This window comes from Mixophyes fleayi, chromosome 8, assembly GCF_038048845.1.
Source record: "Mixophyes fleayi isolate aMixFle1 chromosome 8, aMixFle1.hap1, whole genome shotgun sequence".
Classification (NCBI taxonomy): Eukaryota; Metazoa; Chordata; class Amphibia; order Anura; family Limnodynastidae; genus Mixophyes; species Mixophyes fleayi.
In genome coordinates this window covers 1,803,234-1,816,910 of record NC_134409.1, presented here as the reverse complement: position 1 = coordinate 1,816,910, position 13,677 = coordinate 1,803,234, and the positions used below count along the sequence as shown (strand labels likewise).

Genomic DNA, 13,677 nt, shown 5'->3' with positions numbered 1-13,677 from the left:
TTTGGTAGCATATTTGGATTATTGTTTTTAAACTTTTGGATATTACAGGTAAAAATATAAGTGCTCTTAGCCGTGCCCCCCTCCCCCCATGTTATTTCTACTCAGTGTGATCCCAAAAATAAATTGCTGCTATTCTACGGCAATTATAGGGTCTGTATAATTTATTTATGATTAGAAAGACTGATTGTTATATTATATGTAAATAAATATATATATATATATATATATATATATATATATATATATATATATATACACATACATATATATTTAAATGCTCAGTGTGTGTTTACACGCATGGGGAGACAGAATCAGCCGGTATATACATGCCGAGCATCATGTTAGATGCCAGTTATCTATGTTTACCCCTGCTATGAAGGTGACGGCAGAGTGGACTCCCCGGGGCTTTTTCTCCTCTATTGAAATCCCCTGTAAATGACTCACAGGATAGCACAACCTTGTGCGGTTTTCATTTATTTGTGTCATTTGCGTCAAACCCTTTGGGGTATATTTACTAAACTGCGGGTTTGAAATAGTGGAGATGTTGCCTATGGCAACCAATCAGATTCTAGCTGTCATTTTGTAGAATGCACTAAATAAATGGCAGCTAGAATCTGATTGGTTGCCAAAGGCAACATCTCCACTTTTTCAAACCCGCATTTTAGTAAATCTAACCCTTTGAGTTAATAGATGAAGAGATATCACCAGGTGAAATACAACTGATGTGCAAGACTCTTATAGAGACTCAGTGAGCCTACACGTACAACTGGGCTTCATGATTGACACAGCAACCAATCAGAGGCATGCTTTCATTGTCCACCTTGTGCTAGAGACAAAAGCTACTTGCTGATTGGTTACTATAGGTTAGTGAAAAAAAATCACATAAATGTCAGTAGATGGGTCCTAGTGATTCATGGTCATTAAGACAAAGAAATAAGTGAACTTAAATTTTTTTTTATTGGATGTAAAAAAAGAGTACAGTCAGTGCCAATGACATGGTGAGCAGAAGCATAGGATGTAGATCACATAACAAGACAGCACTAATTTACGCTCACAGAGATGCGGTGTACCTTCAGATTAACAAACAAAATAACTCATTTTTGAAAGAGGCTTATTGCAAGCACTTTAGTACAGATTAGGCTCAATATGATACTTTTGCTGGGATAAAGATAGGTAGGGGAAGAATGGGGAAAGATGGGGAACAGCAAAGTGGGGGTGGGGGGTGATTGAAGTATAGCCTGGGAAAAAAAAAGTATATTATGAATTCAGCAGGAGGAGACAGTGGGCTTAGCACTGTGGAGGGATCAAGGAAACCTCATCTATACCAGAGGGCGTACATTGGGGTTTCGTTGAATTCGAACCACAACAAGTAACACTCCCGGTATTTGTCCGCTGATGATAATATCAGGTCGTCGATGAACATATAAAAGTCCAATCGTGAAACCATTCTTTAATGGATGGCGGTGGTGGGGATGCCCAGTGGATGGTATCACGGCCTTCACAGCGCAGCTGAGGTATTTTAGTGTGGATTTCTTGTACTTGGAAATGGGCATTTAGTATTATTAAGCAGCCAAAAGTTTGGACAATTTGGTACCTCAGATCCGGTTATAGCCTTGGAAATAGGTAACACCATCTCCCAGAAGAGGCGAAGGGCAGAGCATCCCCACCAAATGTGTAGTGGGGTACCAGATGGCATCTCCAACAGAGGTCTGGCAGACCAGGGTACATTTTGGCCCGGAAGCTGGGACACCGGTACCACCGGGTCAGAACCTTGTATTGGGTCTCAATCACCTGAACACCGAGGGAGCTGGCATGTGTATGTTGGAGAATGTCAGTCCATTCTTGGTCTGAAATGACAAAACCCAAGTCTCGTTCCCAATATTTGGTGAAATTTGGCAGAGCTCTAAAGGTGCGTTCAATCAATATGTTATATATTGAGGACAGTGTATGTCTGGGGTACTGGTTCGCAGTGCACAGAGATTCAAACGTGAACTTAAAGATTTAATTTGTGTTACATTTATAACAAGATACTACTCATAATATTTACAACTCTATTTTGAGTTTCTTTAGTCATTATGACAAATTAACAAATTACTTATTCACTTAATATTTCTGTTGTACATGCGACAGTTCTCTTAATTTGGAGTCTATGCAGAAAACTATCCCTACTTTAAAAGTGACGGCTATTTTTCAGCTGATAAAATCAGGTTTCAAAACTGCAGAATTGTAGATATATTTGTCCCTATGTGGAAGGATGTTTATCTGCTCTTTTGTCACATTGACTGAGAAGGAACCACTGACTGTTCTGATTAGCCGTAAAGAGAACAGGATTTCATTAATAAGCTAGGTCAGCCGTTAACGTTGTAGGTATACGCGCAGCTGTCTATTTACGTATGGTTGGTTTGTATATCCCAATGTGTTTATCTCGCAGGCAAAATCTGTAACTCTGCCGGAGTATGAAGCTGGGTCAGTTCATTGTAACAGTGTATTTACCATAATAATTGTGTTTCATAATGTGACTTTTTGTAAATGTAAAATGTAATCAAGTGTCAGTTCTTTATAACAGGTCTGTAATAGACATAAGGACAATTTCTCAGTATTTGCCATAATTTTCATACAAGTCATCATGTTCTTCATCATAAACATTTATTTATATAGTGCCAGCAAATTCCGTAGCGCTTTACAATTGGGAATAAACATTAATAAAACAATACTGGGTAATACATACAGACAGAGAGATAAGAGAACCCTGCTCGCAAGCTTATAATCTATAGGACAATGGGAGTTTGATACGTAAGGTAAGTGCTACATCATATTGCACACTGGACCAGCTAGAATGCAAAGGTAAAAGTATTGAGTGGGCTGTGTGATCAGTCACACAGCAGTGTTGGTCAGAGGTTGTTGTCTTGTGTTAGCTGTGTAGAGGGTGGTAATAGGGTAACCTAGGGAGGGTAAGATGGTGGTTGAGGAATATTATAAGCTTGTCTGAAGAGGTGGGAAACACCACACCACGGGCAATTCGTATCACCTTATATGCGCAAGTGGTACCTAGTTTCTGGATGCAGGGTAAAATGATTGCTCCTGGTACATTACACGCCAAACAGCTTGTTGGACATTATTGCACAATATATATATAATAATATAATAAATCATACACACGAGCAGAACAAGTACATACAAGGCAGACGAAGAATGTGCGGACATGAAACAAACGGTAGAGAGGGACCTGCTCCCAAGAGCCTACAATCTAGAGGCAGAGGGATGAATTTTTCCTTTCACCTTCCCTCAATAGATAGCAGTGATTAGCGCTTCCCTTGTTCAGATTGTTTCCTCTGTTACGTTACCTCTTGTTGTGTCGTTTCCTCTGTACCGTTACCTCTTGTTGTCGTGTCCTTTTATTGGACAACACTGTAACGGTTGTGTGTAATCCGGCGTTCAGCGCTGTACATATTCTACCGTATGGTCTTCATCTGCGCATTGCTGTAGCCGATACCCTGTATAATCTATACATTATATCACTGTCTGGGCCTAGTGAGTGCCCACCATAAGCCTGGTAAAACCACCTGACATTCCTTATTTACCTGAGACTCGTTAGCTGGATAAACTGCAGCTACTGTCATCAGTGAAGAGTTGTCATTTGTAGAGATTATGTCTGTTATTTACATTGATATAAAATAATGTCAGGAGCTCTTATTGCTTCCAGATTCCTCTGTAGTCTTATACCCCACGTCTTTCAGGGGAGCATCAAATGTTCTCCTCTCCCTACTCTTTCACCCCCTATTGTACTCTTCAGTGAAATCTGGAAGGCACAATTTTTATGAAGTTTACATGTAAATACCTCTATCCTACGTATAATGTATGTATATAAAACCAGTTCTTGTATCCTTGTTCCAGTGCGTGCTCACCCTCAGTGCACCTGTGATAATACATTGTATTTATATGTGAAGATATTGCACGTTGTGTCTTATTGCTGTTATTTTACATTGTGGTGTAAGCAGCTGATTCTTACATGTGATAGAAATATCCATCCCCTCCATTTCTTCAGTGCTTATCTGAAGCCTTGGACTTATGTCTGTGGTTCTAGGTAGGTGCGCATCACATTAATGGTTCTGTAATCTGCGTCCATCACACTTCCTGCCCCAGAGAACTGCGCTCTGCAGCGTGGGACCCTTTACACTGAGCTGGTGAGCAAAACTCCTCCACAGGGGTCTTATCTGTAGGGAGAGTAAATTGTTACTGAGGTCTTGTCCACGTCGGTCATGGGGCTTGTAAGATAATTAACATTTTAGTGTTTGGTGTCACGGAAGGTCAGCTGGTAACCTCCAAGGCAAATACAGGAATAGATGGCGTTATCCCTGCTGTTACCGCTGTTATGTAACTGGTACCTCACCCATGGAACAGAGAACAGGCGCCAACTACTGCACCCACTGACGAAATAAAGCTCAATTAAACATCATTTGTCATGTGGGCGCTGTGGACCTTTTGTGATGCGTTATAAATAAAAGATTCTATTAGTACTAATAATGGTTTTATATTCTCTTTGTATTTTACTTATCTACACAGTTATTTTGTGTTCTGTTGGCATTTTATGTGTGACCTTGGCTGAGACAGGGGTCATCACTATGTTTTATCTCTCTCATATATATATATATATGTATGTGTGTAGGCATATAGACATAATACTGCCTCACAGGGTGTCACACACAGCAGTAGATGTTTCTGTCGCCCTGGGGTCCTAAGTACTGATTGATGTTTTGGGGGAGGGGGCTATAGCTGGGGGGATTCCTGAGCGGAGGTTACTACATTTAGGAAGACGTCAGAGCACTTTTTACACCAGGGTGCGGGTGTCACATCTGATCAGTGATAATTGGTGAGACAGGTGAGCTGACTGCTGCAATAAAGCCTGCTTCATCTGTATGTAATATACAAGACACATATAGTAAGGTGAGTCCTGGCTGTGTCCTAGTGTCCCTTGTGTGTTGTATTTCACCAATCTTATACCGAGAGGGAAAATGAGGATAACAGGGTAATGTGGCTGTAACTTGGTGTGATATCTGTGTGTTTCTTGTTTACTCACTCTCTGGTCTTTGTATTTTGTTTTCATGTATTATTTCTTATATAATGTGTTCTGGGTCATTGTTGTCTGTTATACAGACCTTTGTGGTACCTTATAAATAAATAATAATTAATGCACAGGGTCCTGGATAGCCAGTAACAAGCTCCCACCTGTGTCTGCTGGTACGGGGGTGCAGTATCTGTACCCCAGGAAGGGTCCCGTCATCTGAAAACTGCAATTACTGCACAAAATGTGTCTGGAATCGATGCCGTTTCTTGCTTAGTTGTTGATGGTTTTTTATTCCTGTAATGATTTTTTTTATTGAAATGTAGAATGATTCTGCTATTAGCATTTCTCTGTACAAATATACTGTTATAATCGCTTGGCTTTTATTACTCTTTATAATATCTCCGTCCTTACAAGTCTTGATTGATGTTTCATTGTTTGCACAATAAGTTGGGTATAAAAAGGGGGGGGGGTGATTCCTGCTATTCTTACACACTAATTGGATGCATTTTGTCTCAGAAATGTCATTTTACTGAGATGCAAACATGGAATTGAAGCGTTTTGCATTTGTCTCTTTCATGAGTTCATAGAGGAAGATCTGGAGTTTAACCTACGGAGCATTAAGTGTGTAATGTTGTATAAAGCAAAGGATGATATGATGATGATGTCTTTTCCTCGGCTGTGATTATATTCTGTGCATAATGAAACATAAAAGCACCGTGATATACAGCGCAACAACTATAGATATGTGTCTAGCAGCCACCCATATACATAGCTCCAATCCACCAAAGCAAAACAATTCCATACAAATAAGCCCTAGCGTTTCCTATATCATTTTTTATTTATATTATGTGCTTAGTTCTGATGCTCGTCGTCTGTTTAGTTCAGGGTGATTCAAAAGTCGCAGTACACCCTTTTATTTCAAAAACTCTACAGGAATTGGGCCGATTTCAAGATGGTGCCCATGTTTGGTACATACCGTGAAAGATAGACCACGTCACCCATACCTTACTGGAGTATTCAGGTTTCCCAATTTCCTGTAGAGTTTTTGAAATAAAAGGGTGTACTGCAACTTTTGAATCACCCTGTATATTGCAGTCTGTGGAAAGATTTCAGTCATTGTATGAACAGCAATAGCAACACTGCCTCCTGCAAGTTTAAATGAACAAAGCTAGGTTTTCTCTCATTAATAACTGCACAATTTAATTATATTTATTTTGCCCAAGACTCGTTAATATGAACCTTAATGGTTTTTCACTTATAAATAGAGATGGTGAAGTGGTCCACACAGCCTAATTATCAATTCTATAAAAGGTATAAACAGCTGTTACTGACTATGTAACGTATTGGTTTGTATGACACATAGTGACAGCGATGCACCTTCCATACTATTGACAGATCAGGGTCTCTGCAGATCATTTTGAAGTCTGTGATTTGCTCCCATCCATCTATTCCCTGGAGAGTTTAACTCGAGCAGTGTTATGTGTAGAGTGTTACCCTCCGAGAGGTAAATACCTGGGTACAGGGGTAAATGTGGTCTAGATACACACCTGTATGAGGTCCCTGAGAACCATCACATTGCAGAGTTTATTGTACATATGTTTCCATTGTGCTTTGTAGGTTACTTATAAATCATTAACCTGCAGCTGTGTCACAGTTATTTCCAGGTTTACTTCATATTGACACCCAGTATAGTATCATTGTCACGTTTCCGGAGTCTGCATATAAAGATTTGTTTTATTGGCAGCAATAACTCAGCGCTATGTTGTAAGTCCGAGCAGAGAGTGATGTAATGCAGTGTAGCGTATAACCAGGGGAGGGCTGGGGGGCACAACTCAGCACCCTATTAGGAACATTTTAAAGGAAAAAAATGCAGGCGACCCAGCCCAAGGCAGGCCACCCCTGCCCCCAGCCTAGCCTGCCCCTGAATAATATCATGGTCTAATAGCAGGACTATCTGTACTTCTAATCAATAAAACTTATCATTGTTTTATGAGCAGATTATCAGTAATTAAGCAGCTGGCAATTCATTACCTGAAGCAGTTTTGGCAATTACAGTGGTAATTGGTTACTTTGTAACATTGGGATTATTGGGGGAAGCATTTGGATACATTGTTTATTTGTTGTCTGGGTGGTTAATATGGGGTCTATAATTAATAGATATATATTTATCTATCTTCTATATCTGATAACAGAGGACAATAGCATGCTCTCGGCTTGTTATTCCTTTTCTTCAGTGGCTCCTGTAAGGAGGTCGGTGTTGTGGCTGGCAGCTTGGGCTCATTGTGATCTGTTAACATAACCATACAATAAGCTGCCATAATTGTTGTGGTGAGACACATTATATGTGCTTTGTTTTGTCTGTCTCTCCTTGGTATATGGTGCTGCCTGAAAATCATGGCGGGTGTATTGCAGCGCTCGGGGTGTATTCATCATCATCATCATCATCATCATTTATTTATATAGCGCCACTAATTTCTGCAGCACTGTACAGAGAACTCACTCACATCAGTCCCTGCCCCATTGGAGCTTACAGTCTAAATTCCCTAATATAGACACACACACACACACACACACACACAGACACAGACAGACAAAGAGGGAGACAGACAGACAGAGACTAGGGTCAATTTTTGATAGCAGCCAATTAACCTACCAGTATGTTTTTGGAGTGTGGGAGGAAACCGGAGCACCCGGAGGAAACCCACGCAAACACGGGGAGAACTTTCATGTCAGAGTGATTGTGACTCCATCAATAACATTTTATATATTACTTAGTGTTTGTGATGCAATTACTACCAGGTCACCAAACCTGGAGTTCCCAGGTGTCAGGACAAACCCCCAGACATGAAGGGGTTAAATTACTCCCAAGAACACCTTTCCCATGTTCATTATGTATCTTTGACTACAAAATGCATTATTTATTTTATTGAATAGGGAAAATAGAATGCATTAATCTACGTGATACATTGAAGTTTAAAGTACAGTTTAAATTAATTTGTGATATTTTTTTTTTTTTTACTCAGTAAACGGCAAAGTAATTCAGGAATGTGTAAAGTGAAACAAACCAGGAAAAAATACTTTTGTTATTCAGTATTGTAAACAAACTGCCATATTTGTGTGAAATTCTTTTACACATATCGTGGATGTTGATGATACTCATGTGCTGGTTGATCATACTCGTGCTGGGGACAGTTAAAAACCCCATGTAAAACAACCTGCTCTTTAGGTGCTTTCCTTGTTATTATGTGTTCTGTTTTTAGTTACATACAGTCAGCTGCATCTGTAGAGCGTTAGTGCAGGTAAAATATATTGTTACATTGTAACTGTCCAGGATTCACACCAACATTCTAGAACACAATCGTGTGAGGCGGATCATGGACAACGTCTCGTTCTCTTTTAATGCTCGTTTTGGGCGGTTTATCAAAGACACTTACATTAATAATGAATCGGTTGGGATTAAATCTTCAAGTCACTGACTTTTCTAAATAAATAAGGTGTCCTGTCTTACAGCAGATTTTTTATTTAGCATTTGTGATCACAAAATGATGTTTGGCTCTCAAGCTCATGACTTTGCGCATCCCCACAAATACCCGCAACTACCGACTCCTATGCAGAGTTTCACGTGTACAAACTTGTGCCTGAGGAGGTGGGAGGTGTGACGGGAGGGATGGGGTGTTCTGTGTATACAGTAAGGGCTATTATTTATAGAGCTGATGCAAACCTAGGCACAGCCACGTTATTTGCCCCTGCCTACATGTACACCTTGATACTGGATCACCGCTGATTGTGATATTACCTCTGAAGCTGCTGGGTGCTTTCTTCATTGATCGTACTTATGTTATAGGTTTTGTGTGTATTTAGGCTATATCTGGTGTCTTATATGAAGCCTAATGGCAAATGCATTTTTTGCTTTGAAACAAATGTTTACAAAGTTTTATTGCGCTTACACAGAAAAAGGTAGTATGTGGATGTAAGTACGCCTGCTATATGGCTGAAGTACGCTATTTTTGTGTGTGCTTGTTGAGCCGTCTGCAAAAAATCTGAGGAGTGTGTGTACGTGTATTCCTGTACTTGTGGGAACATTGGCATGGTTACACACCAACACTGTAAGATCTCCACAAAGCTCACCAACGCGAGTCAATGCAGGCGGACCTTGCTGATATACTCTGTGTAAAAATTTGGCATGTCCCTGCGAGTCACTTTTGTCGGACCAAAAGTGTGTGTGTGTGTGTGTGCACGCCACCACTAGTGGTCAGTAGAACATACATACGCATGTCCCACTCTGAGGAGGAGGTTGCAGCATAACTGTGGTGACACATGAAGGGATATAAGCTAAACCAAAAGGGCAACAAGCCCAAGCCGGGCAAAACAGAGTCCAGTGACTGCGCCTTTACTCAGCCCGCTCCACCTGACATCAGTGTTGGCTTTTGAAAACTCTTGCTCTTATCTGCCACGGAAGATGTAAAAAAAGATGCACCTGTACCTTGATGAGAAGCAGCAAGAATACCAAAGGGTCTATCCACCGAGCCTACGGCTAACAACTGGGCACTGCTTGCAAAAGTCACCCTGGCACAGGTGATGAAAGAAGGGAAAGTTTCCAAGATGTTGATGACTACTTTCTCCTCAAGAGATCCTTCGGTTCGGTTGACATGTCCATGTCAGAAGAGAGGCAGTGTAGGGACCTAGCAACACGGGCCCAATGCCCAGCCAAGGCTTCCATAGATCAGTGTAACACACAATTTTGTTAGGCAAAATTGATTTTCCTTCTCTGTATTTCGCAGAGTTCCTTTCAGGTTGAAAAGAAGTGTGAAGATAAACCTGGGGTAGAGATGATATCCAAGCTGGGGAGAAGCACATGATCAAGTTTATCCAAACATGGCTGGAACGAGTGACTGCATGTCTCGTGCCTCAGCCATCAGCACTGAGAGATCGGAACTGGTCAGGGTGAAATTCTACATAAAGAACCATATAACAGCTTTAAAGAGGGATCAATCTTGTTGAAACGATACACAGTGGTCGACCAGGACTGTAACCTCCAGGGCTAGGTGTCAGTGTGTGGGGCGTGTGGATGTCCTCAGACGGACAAAATACATGAAACCCCCCCCCCCCCCATGCAGTCTGTGTCATTACTTTGAGCAAAGTGAAACTGTAAATCTCAAGCAGTAACTCTGCTGACAACCAGCTCATACACATACCCATGTGATTGTTCTGTGGACAGGGCATTAGGATAAGGGTGTCCCTATGCATCATGTTCCAGACATGGGTCCTCGTGATGCAATAAAAACAAGTTTGTGTTTTCGTACCACCACCCACCTCACAAACCAACCAAACCAGGGCTGTTGCCTATTTGTTAAATGCATTTCACTCACCAAATTGCTGAGCCGTGGACGCGACGCTGCTCTGTCCGCAGTGATTGAAAAGCTCAGATTGTAGTGAGTGACGGAGATTTTGTGGTCGCTGTGTAGTAGGAAATCTAAGGCTGCCATGGTAACACTGCACTCTGCAAACACATTTTGTTCCAAAAACTGAAGAAATGTGTGTTTTATATTTATCGCTTAACTGCAGTCTGAATACTAAGAGCAGCGAGATAAACGCCTGGATGCAGCCAGATCCCACAGGTATTACAGTCATCATTTTAGTGTGAATATTGCATATTTGTGAGGGGGACAGATGTGTAGAAATGGTTACGTGATATTACTGGGTATAAACGCATCATTAGGTCAGTGAGAGAATTAGGCCAAGGTGGATGCTTGAGCTCTTGTCAGACGACCATTCTGTTACTAATATACATGTCTGCTTGTAACGGCAGCGTATTAAGTCTGATTAGCGTTTCAGAGTTGCCCCCTGGCTAATAACGCCATCTGAGGATGACGTCGGCGGCTATGATCTATGGGAATCGTCATTTATTTATATAGCGCCACTGATTCCGCAGCGCTGTACAGACCTATAGGCGGCGTGTGCCATGTAGACAGCCAGGGTTGGAACCCAGAAGTTAGTCTTTTGACGCTTGCTGATCGCAAGGTATAACATTGTTAGGCCGTCTTCCCTGGGACAGACTCTTATCGGAGATGATGTTCCGACGCTCGTACTGATGGACACAGCTTGCAAAGGATAGCATTGTGGAGTGCCGAGCCATAATGGAGGACTGCACTGCTGCGGATCAAAACACACACAACTGTGGGGCAAAATGGATCAAGTTGATCTGATACTATGGGCTAGATTTACTAAACTGCCTATAGCAACCAATCCGATTCTAGCTATCATTTTGCAGAATGTACTAAATAAGTGCTAACTAGAATCTGATTGGTTGCTATAGGCATCATCTCCACTTTTTCAAACCTGCAGTTTGATAAATCTAGCCCTATGTCTCTTATCGCTGCGATTAGAGATTCTACATAATAGGATATACTTGCAATTTTTTTTAATTAAAAGGGGCCTATATCAAGATATCCTCTTACAAATGTTGTTTAACAAAGTCCAGAAAAAAACAAAACACAACAATATTTTTGCAGTCTCCAGATCACTATCGTATGACTGCATTTAAATGTTATGAATTGCGGTTATCAATACATTTATTGAATTTATTAGCGCTCCTTTTAAAATTTAGGTTTATGATCTATAATTCCATGGAGTTGCCCCCCCCCCCCCCATCACCCCCCTTTTGGGTTTAGCTGCTATTTTATATTTATTATTAGATCCAATCTATCCCTACGTTTGCTGGTTGTGCTGCGCTCACTGGTGATATTACAGGAGGGGCAGACAGAGATAACGGGGAGGTTATTACATTGGTATTTATCCAGACTTCAGTTATGAGCTGCTAGATAATTCTGTACATACAACTGTCATGAGTGGTGATGTCATTAGATCGGTGTCCGGGGAATGTTTTACCTTCAGCTGTATATAAAACACTTATTTTGCCTAAGGGACATTATTATAGGTATAAAGTACTGTAAATGATATATTTATACTCTGTGCTTAGTGACATCATTACATTTAATGTCAGCATTTGGGAATTATTATATGTGGTATAAGGAGTATTATTCCTCCTCACCCCTTCTCTCTCTTTCTTTTATTAATGATCTTCCAGTGACCAGAATAACATCCAATTCGGCGACACACAGGAACGGTTCGATCCTGTAAGGCCCAACTACTGGTGTTGGTGCCATCTGGTAATGGGTTCTGTCCGCCTCTAAGTGTACAACCAGCCCTGCTCAGAAAGCCAATGTAAATCTTTATACCAATTAGGGAGTTCTTTAGGGCAATAAGATACATTGTATATAGTCTGTTACACAACAGGATGGAACAGAACCTGCACAATATCCCACTGATAACGGCATAGTTCTATTATCAGAATGGGTTGGGTATGAGAAGTCAACAGTGATAATGCCTACAGTTGTAATGTCGACAGAGTTATAAGGTCAGCATGTAAAACGTGTACACGGTTGTAAAGTCTACAGTCAAAATGTCGACATTAAGGATTATATTTGAAACTGCAATACAGGTTTAAAAAAAAAAATGCAAAATTGAACTAAATGTTAACAAAATCAAACCAGCGTCTCCCCCTTCCCAAACAGTTTAACCAACCTTAGTGCTGCCAGCATGTAGTTATGTTCACTGTCGACTTTTCAACCACATCCCGTCATAATACAGGTCGGAAGGTTGATGATTTATACGCAGGTTCCACTCCCTCTGAGAACCCCGTAGCTCTAACTATTGTGCATTGATTATTCTGGTTATCCAGGTAACTGAGCAGCTGATGTAGCTAGTTCTGCCTCAATATTACATGGAAGCTGATAAGTGATTAATCATTTTACAGTGCAGATGTTATTTTTCCCAGAATGTTTGCTAAATTTACTTCACTGATTTAGACATATAACAATGTTCCATTATCTCACACTATGTGATATTTTCTGTCCCAGCATGCATCACTGCCCTGTACATATCTCCCACTATGTGATATTATCTGTCCCAGCATGCATCACTGCCCTGTACATATCTCCCACTATGTGATATTATCTGTCCCAGCATGCATCACTGCCCTGTACATATCTCCCACTATGTGATATTATCTGTCCCAGCATGCATCACTTCCCTGTACATATCTCCCACTATGTGATATTATATGTCCCAGCATGCATCACTGCCCTGTACATATCTCCCACTATGTGGTATTATCTGTCCCAGCATGCATCACTGCCCTGTACATATCTCCCACTATGTGATATTATCTGTCCCAGCATGCATCACTTCCCTGTACATATCTCCCACTATGTGATATTATCTGTCCCAGCATGCATCACTGCCCTGTACATATCTCCCACTATGTGATATTATCTGTCCCAGCATGCATCACTGCCCTGTACATATCTCCCACTATGTGATATTATCTGTCCCAGCATGCATCACTTCCCTGTACATATCTCCCACTATGTGATATTATATGTCCCAGCATGCATCACTGCCCTGTACATATCTCCCACTATGTGGTATTATCTGTCCCAGCATGCATCACTGCCCTGTACATATCTCCCACTATGTGATATTATCTGTCCCAGCATGCATCACTTCCCTGTACATATCTCCCACTATGTGATATTATCTGTCCCAGCATG

At 41.0% G+C, this 13,677-nt stretch overlaps 1 protein-coding gene across 4 annotated transcripts in view; it reads left to right on the top strand.

Annotated features, from left to right (window-relative positions):
- SLC6A9 (solute carrier family 6 member 9) overlaps positions 1-13,677 on the top strand; it is a 95,011-nt gene that overhangs the window by 14,975 nt on the left and 66,359 nt on the right. Inside the window, exon 1 of one of the 4 annotated variants that reach the window (XM_075181592.1) lies at positions 10,596-10,683. The exons of the other annotated variants lie outside the window; for them this stretch is intronic. The gene's annotated coding sequence lies outside the window, so the exon portion shown is untranslated. Of the gene's footprint in view, positions 1-10,595; positions 10,684-13,677 lie in introns of those variants that run through there. 4 annotated transcript variants of the gene reach the window in all.